Raw genomic sequence first — 13,395 nt, forward strand, 5'->3', positions numbered from 1 at the left:
TTGAAAGAATATAGATCTGATGCCCCTACCAAATCATTTATAAGTAATTCACCTCCTCTCTAGTGATATTTTATTTGAATTGAAATGTGATTTTATTTGTATTTCAATAAAGTTGCCTTGAAGTCAGAGCAAGCCAGAGCAGAAGCTGGATGGTGGTGGTGCACTACTTTAATCCTAGCACTTGGGAGGCAGAGCTAGGTAGATCTCTGTGTGTTCAAGGACACAGCCAGCATGGCAGACGCACACCTTTAAGACCTGGAGGTCTGTACAGACAGGCAGTGATGAGGAGGTCATGTGGCTGGGTTTACAACCAATGAGAAAACAGAACAGAAAGTATTTAAAAAAGACAGGACACACAGAAGTAGGTCTGTTGCGGAGAGGAAAGACAGCAGAAGCAGTGAAGGGTAAGGCTCTCAGCTATTGCTCTGACCTCTTGGTTTTTAACTCTGCAACTGGCTCTGTGTTTCTTATTTAACAAGACAGTTAAATCTACACTCTTCCACTTCAAATTTCTCTGCTATGTAAAGTGTCTTCTCAATTAACTCTTGAAACATCTGCTCTACTGCATAAGCTTTTGTTTAATCTCATGAATCTGTGTCTATTGGTTTGGGTGCTTTCCTCTACTTTATTCTAACATAGCCTCTGCTCAGAAGATCAGCTCTTCTCCCTGCCATGGACTCTTCTTTACCAGTGCATCTACCATAATAGCTTTTTAAAATATCTTATTTGTGCTGTGCTCATTTCATACATATGCAATGTGTCTTGATCTTATGTACTCTGATATGTCACTATTCATGATTTCCCTTTCGGTCCAAGGTCAATCTCATTAATTTGGTAAAATCTCTCCCTGTAACACTTGGAAGATTTTACATCTTCCAAGACCACTTTTTTATTTACATTTTATTCACAGCCTCCAGACATACTCCAACAATCTCTGCACCCTTCATGTCCCCTTATCTGCCCTGCCACTGTGTCCATTATTGCTCACTGCTGGAATGTTGGCAGGTCTTGTTGGGTTGCTCTTGTATCAGTCACATCCAGGCATCACAGCTGCTGTGAGTCCCTAAGTGCATCAGCCATGTCCTGTCTAGAGGACAGCTTCTCACAGCACTCCTCCTGCTGCCAGCCATCTGGCTCTAACATTAATTCAGTCCCCTCCACTGTGATGAATAGATAGTATCCTGCAGATATGACCATCAATAGATTTCACACAGTTCTCAAGCTCTCAATGACAGTCTTGAGGACAGTATTTAAATGATTAGTTGTATTTGGTATGTTACCTACTAAGGAAAATTTCAATACACTTAAAAATAACATTTAAATGGTGTTATAAAATATTAGCAAAAGAAGTGACTATGTGTCATATGTGTTATGTGATAAAAGCAATGATCTTCACTTGTTACAAAGTTTGTAACTTCAAGTTGTAAGTGTATATGTCTGTTTTACCTTCAGGCAGTTGTTCAGGACATTTTCCACCTCCATCCAAGTATAAAGCAGAAACCCAGCAGAGTTAACAGGACTAGAAACAAGGGAAAACACAAAGCTAAGCAGAGTATATTTTGTGATATATTTAACAATAGAAATATTTATAAAATTGTATAATTTTCTGCTAATATGCTTAAATCTAAAATCTTATTTGAATATTGCATTTTCTTTATGTTCATTCATTTTGACCTTTAGTGAAGTGGCCAAGTAGGAATATACTCATGTTCCCAAGGCATTTGCATAAATTAAAACAAGTATTTATTTATATTGGTTCTCTAACAGTTACTCATTTATCCATAACTAGCCACAAACCCTATACTAATGAGTAGAAAATGTTTGAGAAGTATTTTTCAATTTTGTATTTTGTTGGCATACATTTATTTGCAAAAATGTACAGGCCATTTTCAATTTCCTCTCTGACTGATTACAGTGGTTCAACTGAATTTTTTTTCATGATTTTCACAATACTTGCAGGCTCAATAGAAACCTAATTTTAAATTGAAAATGTCCATCCTTGATGTTGAGTCCTGGCAGCAATCCACAGCTAAAAACAAAAGTACATTTACAGTCTACTGTGTAGAATAGTCACATTGGACATTCAACAGTATGTTATGAGATGGCTTTATATTAGATGATCCTGTCCCTCTGTATACCAGAGCAAGATAGTGGGCATATTTGGTACGATATGTGTGTCCAATTAACATTTGAATTATGATATATATATATATATTCCACACAATTTTACTTGGCCCAATACAATAAATATCTGTAAATAAAGAAAGAAGGTGTTGGTATACACACTTTACATGTTTCTGCACTTATGTTTAATGCCTTCTTATCAACATTTCCTTATTTCTTCTTAACCAGAAGTGGGGTGCAAGTTTGTGTTTATGCATATGTATCTGACTGTATTTGCACCATTATTCATTTTTCTTCCATCAGTCATTGTGAGGACCTCTCCAGGGTTTGGCTTATCATGAGTTCCTTCTCTCCACTCACCCCTTTCCCAAGCCCACTAGGATTTGCACTGATTTATTAACCTTGTGATTTTTCCTCTAGGCTCTGACTTGTTCTATTTCCCATCTCTCCATCAGAGGGCAATAGTAACACATTATCTAGTCAACTTCTCCAGCCTTAGTGCTGACAACCATGGTAACACATTGAATTAAAGAGGTTTCTATTATTCCTCATTCTCCCTTTCTGTTCTTGATCCAGCTGGGATCTCCTGATCCCCTAAGCTTTCTTTCCCTCAAATCTTGCCCTTCATTACTCCCACTGTTATCCAGGTTGTTCATGTAGATCTCATCCATTTCTCTGTCATTGGGTGATCCTTGGGTCTCATCCAGTCTGTGGGACCAGGATCTGTCCTTAGTGCTTGAGCTGGCTGTTTGAAAACTTGGGCTTACACATGGACACTTTGCTCAGTCTGGAAGGAGGTGACAGGACCTGCCTGTACTGAATCTACCAGGATTAAATGAATCCCCAAAGTTGCCTTGATCCTGGAGGACATGGGAATGGAGGGGAGGAGTTGAGGGGAAGTCGCAGGGTGGGGGTGGGAGGGGGAGGACAGGGGAACCAATGGCTGATGTATAAAATTTAAAACACATAATAATAAAGAAAAAAATTATTTATTAAAAAAAAAAGGTTTCTAGGCTCTTGATTCACTTAGTATCCCCAATGTCTCCAGGCTATTGAACCCTTGTGTGATATTGGTCCAAGAACACTTCACGGGCACATCCTCTGAAGCTGGGGACCCTGAATAGCTTGTCCCAGAATACTAATCCTTCTACAAGGAGAATCAGAGATTCTCTTAAAAGCATCAGAAAATAGAGTTTTGGATTCATGATAGCTGCTACAAAAATCAATACATGCTTTCTTCAGTAGAAATACTCCTGAAAATACATGATTTTCTGATTACACATAGGCACAGTGGCCTCCCAAAGATTGTGAGCTCAGGGCCTTTTGATTAGACTAGGATACGTGCAAAACCTTAGGTGAGCAGCAGCCAGGAAAAGTATGAGGCAGATGCAGATTGAGAACCTCAGATTTTCCAGTGTACATTTGAGTCATGATCAGTTGAGCTTTATCATGGAAAAAAAATAAATCCCACACACTGAAAAACAACACTTATCATTCTAGCTAGGTCAAACTAACCCTACCTATGAGAAAACATGTGAAGAATACAATGGACTAGGGGTATAGGGCATTGCAGAGAAAACAAAACAAAAGAAAAGAAAAACAAATAATAAAACCAACATGCTTCCCTGGGGATGAATCCTACTTGGTCATGGTGAATAATTTTTTTAATGTGTTCCTGGTGTCAAGCTGGAACAGGGACTGAGTGAGTGGACATGGAAGAAGATATCATGATAGATGAGGACATCATGGGAATAGGAAGAGGCAGGGTGCTGGGGAGGCTCTCAGGAATCCACAAGGTTCACCCCAACCTTGGTCTGCTGGCAGTGGTCCAGAGGGTGCCTGGACTGGACTACTCTGCTGACCAGCCTAGCAAAAACCTAGCTGTCATCATAGAGCCTTTTCCAGTGACAGATGAAGGCAGATACAGAGACCCACGGCCAGGTACCAGGCTGAGCTCTGGGAATACAATTGATGATGGAGAGGAGAGATACTTCAGGAAAGGGATGTCGAGAGCATGATGGGAGGACTGCAGAGATGACTGTATATACTAGAGGAAGCCCATGAACTGTGGACTGGAGGCTGTGGAGCCACCATGGGACTGGACTAGTCCCTTTGGATACAGAAGATGGTTGTTTGTCTTGAACTGTTTGGGGGGCACCCAGGCAGGGGTATGGGATCTGTCCCTGGTCGATGGGCAGGCTACTCAAATCCAGTGCCTGTGGTGGGATACCTTGCACAGCCTTGGTGTAGTGGGAAGGGGCTTGGACCTGCCTAGGCTCAGTGTCCTGGGCTCTGCTGACTCCCCATGGGAGACCTCGATTTGTGGGATGTGGGGATTCTGGTTGGCTTAGAAAAGAGGGCTAGGGAATGAGAGGAGGGAAGAGGGGGTGTCTGTGGATAGCATGTGGAGTGTATTAAAAAACACAAAAACACTGAGAGCTTTGGTATTTATCAACTTAAATACTACAAGTAAATGAAAGGACACATGTGGATAAGCCAAGACTGTCCTAACATACACCGTGCTGTTTGCATATCAACTCCTCAGAAACCACAGATGTCTCAGACTTGCTTTTAAGAGAACTAACTTAGACAAGAGAAGTTTGTAGACAGAGACCAGACAACACAATGGGTTTCCTGGTAAAAACAGTCAACTTGCTGCTACTCAGTGAAGTGGGTGAGAAACAAGGGTTTCTCCAACTCAAACATAGCATCTTTTCCATCATAAAAGTTATAGTTTAAAAAGAAATATTTTCCTTCCTTCCTAAGTTCCTTCTTTCTTTTCTTCCTTCCATCCTTGCTACCTGCCTTCCTTCTTTCCTTCCTTCCTTCCTTGCTTCCTTTTATCCAGTGCCTTCTCTACTTCTTCTTTGTTGTCATTTTGGGCTTTGGCATAATGCATAAAATAAAGATATTCTGGAATCCTGTTTCCTAGTAATGTCTATCTATTTTCATCTTTCTTTCCATAGTATCAGATGGTGAGAATATTCTCACTCTGTCACCAGCTTCCATGACCACATCAGGAGGGGTAAAGGTCACTATCACCTGCAGTGCCAGCTCAAGTGCAAGTTCCAATTACTTCCACTGGAACCAGCAGAAGCCAGGAGCCTCCCCTATGCTACTGGTTTATGGAAGCTCCAACAACCAGGCTTCTGAGTCCCAGCTTGCTTGATTGGCAGTGGGTCTGGTACATCAAACTCTCTCACAACCAGTAGCATGGAGGCTGAAGATGTGGCCACTTACTACTGTCAGGAGAAGAGCAGTGTCCCATTCTCACAGTTCTACAAAGAAGAACTAAAACTGCTTTGGCCTTCTCAGACACCACTGCTTCACCCTTAGAAGATAACATATGGTCAAAATTTTGACTGAGTTGTGACTAAAGTCTCCAAATATTTCTGCAATGGAAGCAAGGTCAAATTTCACTCAAGGGCCTTAAGCAAAGAAGAGGATACTATATTAATGGAGATAGTGTGATAAGACAACCAGAAACCTCAACTTTTTGGCAATGTGTGAAGAGAAGTATTTTAGAGTTGTGATTTAGATTTCCTGTATTGGGAACTGGCTCCTGACAGGATGTCACTGGGCTTTTAAGAATATTTGCAGGTCTGTGCAAGTCATATTTTTAATAATTGTTTCCAATGTAGCAGTAACCACCAGCTATCCCCCAGAGGAGTCCTTCATCAGAGAATGGCTTATGGCTTGGTCTCAAGGTTGAAGAACTAAACACTGAACTCATAGTTCTCTATCATCTCTTCATGAGTCGGGAAATACTGATGATAGCATCTTTCTAACTATTTGTGGAGTGTGCAGCACCGTAGAAATGGGTGTGACTAACAAAAAAGCCTTAATGTAATAAACATAAAATTTTCATATTATTGCAATGAGTCTTCATTCATTCTACTACTTAATATCTAGCTTGAGAATATTGTATATAATGAACACTTTACATTTTTAGAGATTATAGATACACAAATACACACATATGCTCACAGACAGAAGTCCCCACTTATGTCCCTACATACATTGATTCAGCTGGACCATATTTAAATTTTTACCTTAATGCATTGCATACTCAATACAAGCCTTCTTTCAGATTTTAATTGTTTACTTCTTCTGCACTGTGGATTGTCATGCCAGTGTTTTTGCTTGACCCTGAGCTGTAACAGCTGAAACAGCAGAAAAACTTAGGAATTCAAGTTATGGCTGAATAAACCCCTCATCGTGTCTAAAATAATAAGCTTCAATACACTATCTGCAATTTATTATAGAATTATGAAAGGGCTTATATTGGCTTGCCTTGCTCAATATTGCCAAATATAAAAACACTTAGGTTTCCAAAGAATATTTCATTGAATGTATTCATGGCTGATACTATTTCCTGTCTTTATGACTTGATGTGATGTAAGTTAAATGTTGATTTCAATTTTTGCATAGGAAATACTATGATTTTTACTCCATATCTTTTACAACTATGTTTAATACTTTATCAATATTTTGGAGCTGATTTCAAAATTAGAGGATTTTTCCTGATAAATTCCCATTCTCATCTAGCTGAGACTGGCCTCAAAGGTGCAAAGTGAGATGGCTTTGAAATCTACCAGCCCTATTTCCCACTGCCATGAGCTGGGACTACAGGAATACATGATGAGGCACTATTTATGCAATGCTGGGTCTATAAACCAAGGGGTTGTTTTTGTTTTTGCTTTTTATATTCATAGTAGGCAAGAACTCCACCAATTAAGCTACATTTCAGCAAAGTATTTTCTTACTTCTTAATAGTAAGATTTGAAATGTGGAAGAATGTGCTCTGCACATAATTAAGCATAATAGCCTACATAAAATTCCTCTTAATGCTTCTTTCCATCCTAAGGCAGAAACAATACTAGCTTTTGTTTAGTTGCTTTTTCAGAGTACATTAAATTTACTCTTAATTCTTGTCCACTTTTTTCAGGGTGCACTTAAACACAGACCTAGTTCTGTCCTCATTTTAACAATCTCTACAGGAGAAGGAGGCAATAATACATATCTATCCAGTCAACATCCCCCACTCTTAGACTGCCAATGACTGTAATTCCAGGGACAAATGAGGTTTCTAATTTCTTAAGCACTTGCCATCCAGCACTTTCTCCTAGTCCCTGTCCACTTCTGTTAGAGTGGTCTAGGTACATTTCACACTAACTGTTAGTCAGTTGAGACTGGACATCCTGAGAATTCCTTGTGTTCCAGAGTTACAAAAGCCTGTCTTAGAACTCTAGCCCTGAACAATGATCTTCCTAATAAGTAAGATCAGTGTTCTCTAAAGTCTTGATACTGTTGTTGGAAGCATGTGAGGGCATGTGCTTTCTCCACACTAAATGAGTAACACTTTAATGTGTGTTTTCCTCGAGCCCTTCAGTTGTCAATACATAGAGCACACTGCAGGGACCTAGCCCATGATATCAGAACTAGGCAAGCTCTCTTTTTGACAATATCTTCTGAGTAATCTCATCAGTTCACACACGTCTATAGATAATATATTATGGGTGCTATGGTGGATTAAGCAGCAATCCATGAAATAATTCATAAATGGACCACAGTGATACACGACAATGGAATGTGCTAGAAAATAGACTACCAGAGGAGTGTTAATTATAGTGATTTTTAAGGGTCAGGGACTGACCAAGTTCTCTCCATCCTGTTATATCTTGTATCCAATATACCTGTAGAATATACTGAGAATGCATCTTCATGGATGAGAAAAAGTAGTGGTAGCCAGGAGATAGAGGCCGGATTCTGTGTCAATCCAACCCCAAAACATGGGTTCCTTGTAAATTCTTCCCAGTCAATAAGACAGAAGATTGGCTTCTGTGATGATTCACTCACTGCCAAACCAACCATAAAATATGTGTTCCTTGTAAATTCTTCCCTGCCAATAAGACAGAAGATGGGGTTCTGTGATGATTCACTCAGTTGGGGCAGGTGCATCACACACAGACTGACTTCCACCATCAGCTTTTCTCATCCGGTACCTGAATAACAATGTCTGTAGATATCAAATATTCTCCATATAATCATTATGTGTGGATGTTCTATGTCATGTTTTTATGAAATGCATCAGAGGATTTGACAATTAGTATGTGATTTGGAAGTGATATAAGGACAGATAAAGAAAAGGGAAAAAAACCACAGGTGGAATTACATGTTTTAGAAAAGGTCATAAGCCAATTAAAATGATAATTTTCAGGGACTATTTGAAATGATGACTCAGCAGTTAAGAGCACATCTTGTTCTCACAGATGACCCTGGTCCAATTCCCAGTGTCTAAAGGCTTCATGGTTTGAATCCATATGGGTTCCATCAGATCGGATATCCTGTTCTGTCCGATTTCAGACTGACATGTGTTATACATGCAGAAAACATGTCATATACATTAAAAAAGTTTTAAACTTTTGAGTAATGTTCAGTGCAGTATGTAAATGGAAATCATTTCATATCAACTGTATATTATGACAGTTGCTGCTAATTGTGAAATAAATTTCCAATTTGTAATTTCCAATTAGTTGAACTCTACGAAAATGATTTTAGTGCTTAATCAAAACATACATACATACATACATACATACATACATACAGGGTGTCAGTACATGAGGCATACTCATATAAATGCATAGAATTATGTCAGGGAACATAATTTTATGTGTGTAGCAGATATTTTGTTATGTCCCTCAACACAAACACTATGATCTCGAATTCAATGCCACCTGTGTCATTGATTTAAAGGTAAGCCAGTTTCTTAGCAAATCCACCTACCTATTCATTCTGGCAATTTCTTTGACCATTATCATTTTCATTCCCTGACTGGGTGTCTTTTTCACCCTTCCCTATCTATTTCCTATAGAGTTTTTGCCTGCACATGTAAATTTCTTCCCATTAAAACTCTCATGGTAACTCACTCTAAATTTATCACATCTTTACTCTCAGTGAACACAGGCTCTGCACCCCACTGTGTATATAACTTCCCATGTAGCTTCTACTTTAATTTTTGTCCATGCTGGTTTTACTACCCATCTTGTGTCCCTCTTACCCACTAAACTATATATATATATATATATATATATATATATATATATATATATATATATATATATATTCTTTAGGAAACACTGTGTTAAAGGACATGAATGATTACTTCAGAGAGAATTATCATAATCCTTAAAGACAATAACCTATGATTAATGTGGATATGGTACAATAATCTGAAGACTCAAAGGAACATTGGGCACAGATACAATCCCAGTTTAATTTAAAAGGGAACTCATATACCCATATGGAAGGGGAGAAAATATATGAACTCATTTGTCCTTGATGGAAGTAGTTATTGAATAACTGAGCTATGAAAAATAGAATAAGACAAGATTGTTTATCTGAAAAGCTGGTTTAGTTATGTGAGATCCTATCCTTCCCTAAAAGCCATGTCTCTCACTATTAATTTATTATTCTCCTGTGACTCATCATGAGCAAGAAGCTAAATAGTGAGGTTTGGAGCCGAGTCCTAAGGGATACATGTACAAAATTCTCACAAAACTAAGACTCAGGGAACATTTGGAAAAGTAGTGGAAAGATTGTGAGAGCCACAGGTTCAGAGAGTTTGCTGTGAAATTGTCTCTCCTAGTAACATCAGAAGCTCTACCTCTAAACACTCACCAACATTACTCAACAAATGGTAGCTGAATAATGTGGACACAAACAGATATGTGAAGAGGTCAGGGGAAATGCCATAAAGACTCAGTTCTACACAAAATACTATAGACAACTCAGTGAAACCGGGTATGGTAGAGGTACTCAGAAGAACACACTGATTGTCCAGTGTCAAATGGTCATCCCTAAAGACAAACATACAAATAACACATTATATGGACTGAACAGTTTATGTTAAGAAATATATATATAAATATATATATTCATGCACTATCAATGAAAAAAATAAGCCAGAAATTTAAAGAATGGGGAGGGATATTTTAGAGGGTGTAGAAAGAGAAAAAGAGAGAAACGTTGTAATTAAATTACAATGAAACAAATAAATGGGCAGGGGAAGGGAAGAATTGCATAGCCCCAATAACATCTGTACCTACCTGTGAAAATTCAAATAACCTTTTGTGTGCTTTCTACTGTCGCATGAATCTTAAAGGTACTTGTTAATAAAACTCAAACCCGAGGCCAGTTATTGGGGTGAATGTTGGTAGATCAGAGAAGCAGAAAAAGCCACAGCTATCTCACCTTGCTAGTTCCTCAGGTGATCTTGCTTCCTCAGGCTGGAAGTTTCTGAGTCTTCCTCCACATGAATCTCATCTGAACTGTGTTGCTCCAAAGCCTGAATGCTTAATCAACCAAATGCTTAACTAACTACATGCTTTTACTCCTTAGTTCCTGGTCCTCACACCTTATATACCTTTCTATTTCTGCCCCCACTCCCTGGGATTAAAGGTTGGGTTACTGGGATTAAAGGCATGGGTCACCATGCTTAGCTGTTTCTAAAGTGGCCTTGAACTCAGAGATCTGGCTAGCTGTGCCTCCCAAGTGCTGGGATTAAAGGTGTGCACCACCACCGCCCAACTTCTGTTATGGCTTAGTCTTCTCAATGTCTAGCCACCATTTTTGGCTTTGTTTTAGTGGTTGTCTGTTCTCTGACCCCAGATATGTTTATTTCGGGGAACAGACAATATTTCAGGCAACACAATACCCACCACATTCTACAATGGTACCACATCTAACAGGGCCTGCTATGGAGGAAAACATAATATGAGGATTCTACATTGAAAATGACCGAAATCAGAATGAGGTGGAATTCACAGACTGGTGCTGTTTTCTTGTCCAAATAGAAGTACATTCCTGTAAATAAACCTGTACTGTCTCTGTGCTCTGACCTGAGACATATGAGGACTATAGGCCTATAATGTTTCACTTGACTGGTCCTGTGGCTGTGTTCAGCCACTGCTGATTTGCATGGGCCCAGACCACACTGTACTGAGCTCTTCATAACAGGTCACACCCTGTTCTTGCAGGAGTCAGTGTCACATGGGTCCCAGCAGAGACATGAGGGCCACCACTCAGCTCCTGGGGTTGCTGCTGATCTGGCTTACTGGTAAGGAAGACACCATTGGAAATTTATTCAATTCAGTGTGGTCAGTGCTGTCTTGTCTCTGTTAAAGTCCTCATCTAACAGAATTCATTTGTTTTCAATTTTCCCATCTCAGGTGCCAGATGTGACATCCAGATGACCCACTCTCCAACCTCTCTATCTACATCACTGGGAGAAAGTGTCACTATCACATGCCTGGCAAGTCAGGGTATTAGCAGTAATTTAGCATGGCATCAGCAGAAACCAGGGAAACCTCCTAAGGTTGTAATTTAAGCTGGAGATGTTTTGGCAAATGAGGTCCCATCGAGATTCAGTGGCCATCAATCTGGCACACAGTTTTCTCTCAAGATCAGTAGTCTACAGCCTGAAGACGTTGCTACTTATTACTGTCAACAGTATTACAGTACCCCTCCCACAGTGATTCAAGCCATAACATAAACCACCCAAGGAAGGAGAAGTGAGAGCCTAGGCTGCCCAAATTGCTCCTTCTGAGGTCTTCAGCTTCCGAAAGTGTTTGTCTTTTCACTTTGCCAGTGTTTAAAGTACAATGTGATGTTTTTGTGTAGGGACCAGATAAATTTGTTATTGTCCTAAATGTCTGTCCTCTTCCTGAACACTAGCATTAAAATTAGGGGAGTAGGTCTCTTGACTCACAGGAAATCTTACCTTTTCCTGGGTTGCAGATAAGGCAACAGTTGAGATTTATACAACAGAGAAGTAAACATGGAGACACACATCCAAACACACAAATACCCTGTGCATTCTTACCCTGACACAAACATAGACCAAGCAGAAGTTATTAGAAAAATTATTATTCAATTAAAATGAGAAAGTTCGTATCTTATTATAACATTTAAGTCCTGAGGGTACAGGCTCCAAACAAAGCAATAATGTCATTTAATGCGTTGGCTTCATAGCAGGCTCTAGCATAGCCAGAGCACTTGTTAAGAACACTGGCTTGTCTTTCAGAGGATCTGGGTTTGACTCTTTGAACCCACAGGACTACTATCAATTCTACATAACTTTATTTCCAGGAATGCTGAGATTCTTCTGGATTCTGAGGTCATTGCACTCCTATGGTACACAAATATGTATACAGGCAAAACATGAATATACATAAAATAAATTAAGAATTACTTAAGTCTTACATAAAAACTCTAAGGAACTATCATTCTTACAAACTCCTTTGGGAACAGAGTATTCTCAAAATCTAGAGTTCATTTTTTACTAAAACTAAAGTTTCCTGATCATAGTGTCCTCAAATAGCTTGTTAACTCTCTTTTATACATGGAGAAAAGGTGCCTTTCCTACACTAAGTGTTTATTCATTTCTCTTATTGCTAGGAGGACAAGTGTCTAAGTTACTTTTCTCTTGCTCTGACAAAGCACCACAACCAAGGAAATTTATAAAAGAAAGCATTTATTTTGAGGCCTTGCCATTGTGGAAGTTTGATCCATGAAAAGCATGGTTAGAAGCAGGTAGAAGGTAGACAGGGCTGGCCCTGGAGGTGTAGCTAAGAGCTTATATTTTTATATGAAAATAGAAAGCATAGAGAGGAAGAGAGCTAACAGGGAAAGGAATGACAACATCATCAAGTAGAATGCACACCAGTTTCCAACCATACAATCAGGTCATTCAATCTATGGCTTCATGGCAGTCAAATCCACCCAGAGGGATATAATTAAGTAGGGATAGACAAGCAATTCTGCATAAGACTGACTCTAAGTAGTAAACAGTGTCCTTAAAATAACACTTTATGGATGTCCTCCTGATTATGATATTTTGCATATGCATGATCTAACGCTCAGGACTGCAATCAGTTGCAGCATGGCAAAAGGACATGGGACTACCTCCCACTTTGTCCTGATCAGGTTCAGTGTAACTGGATTTATGTTGAGGTCGTTGATCCAATTAGAGTTGAGTTTTGTACATGGCATTAGAAATGGATCTATTTGTATTCTTCTACATGTCAACATCCAGTTACAACAGCAACATTTGTTGAGGATGCTTTCTTTTTTCCATTGTACAAATTGGGCTGCTTTAAAAAAGAATCAGGTGTTCATAAGTTTGTGGATGAATGTCAAGGTCTTCAATTAAATTCACTGCTCCACATGTTGGTTTTTATGCAAATACCATGCTGTTTTCATTACAATAGC

The sequence above is a fragment of the Onychomys torridus genome, unplaced genomic scaffold (assembly GCF_903995425.1).
Source record: "Onychomys torridus unplaced genomic scaffold, mOncTor1.1, whole genome shotgun sequence".
Classification (NCBI taxonomy): Eukaryota; Metazoa; Chordata; class Mammalia; order Rodentia; family Cricetidae; genus Onychomys; species Onychomys torridus.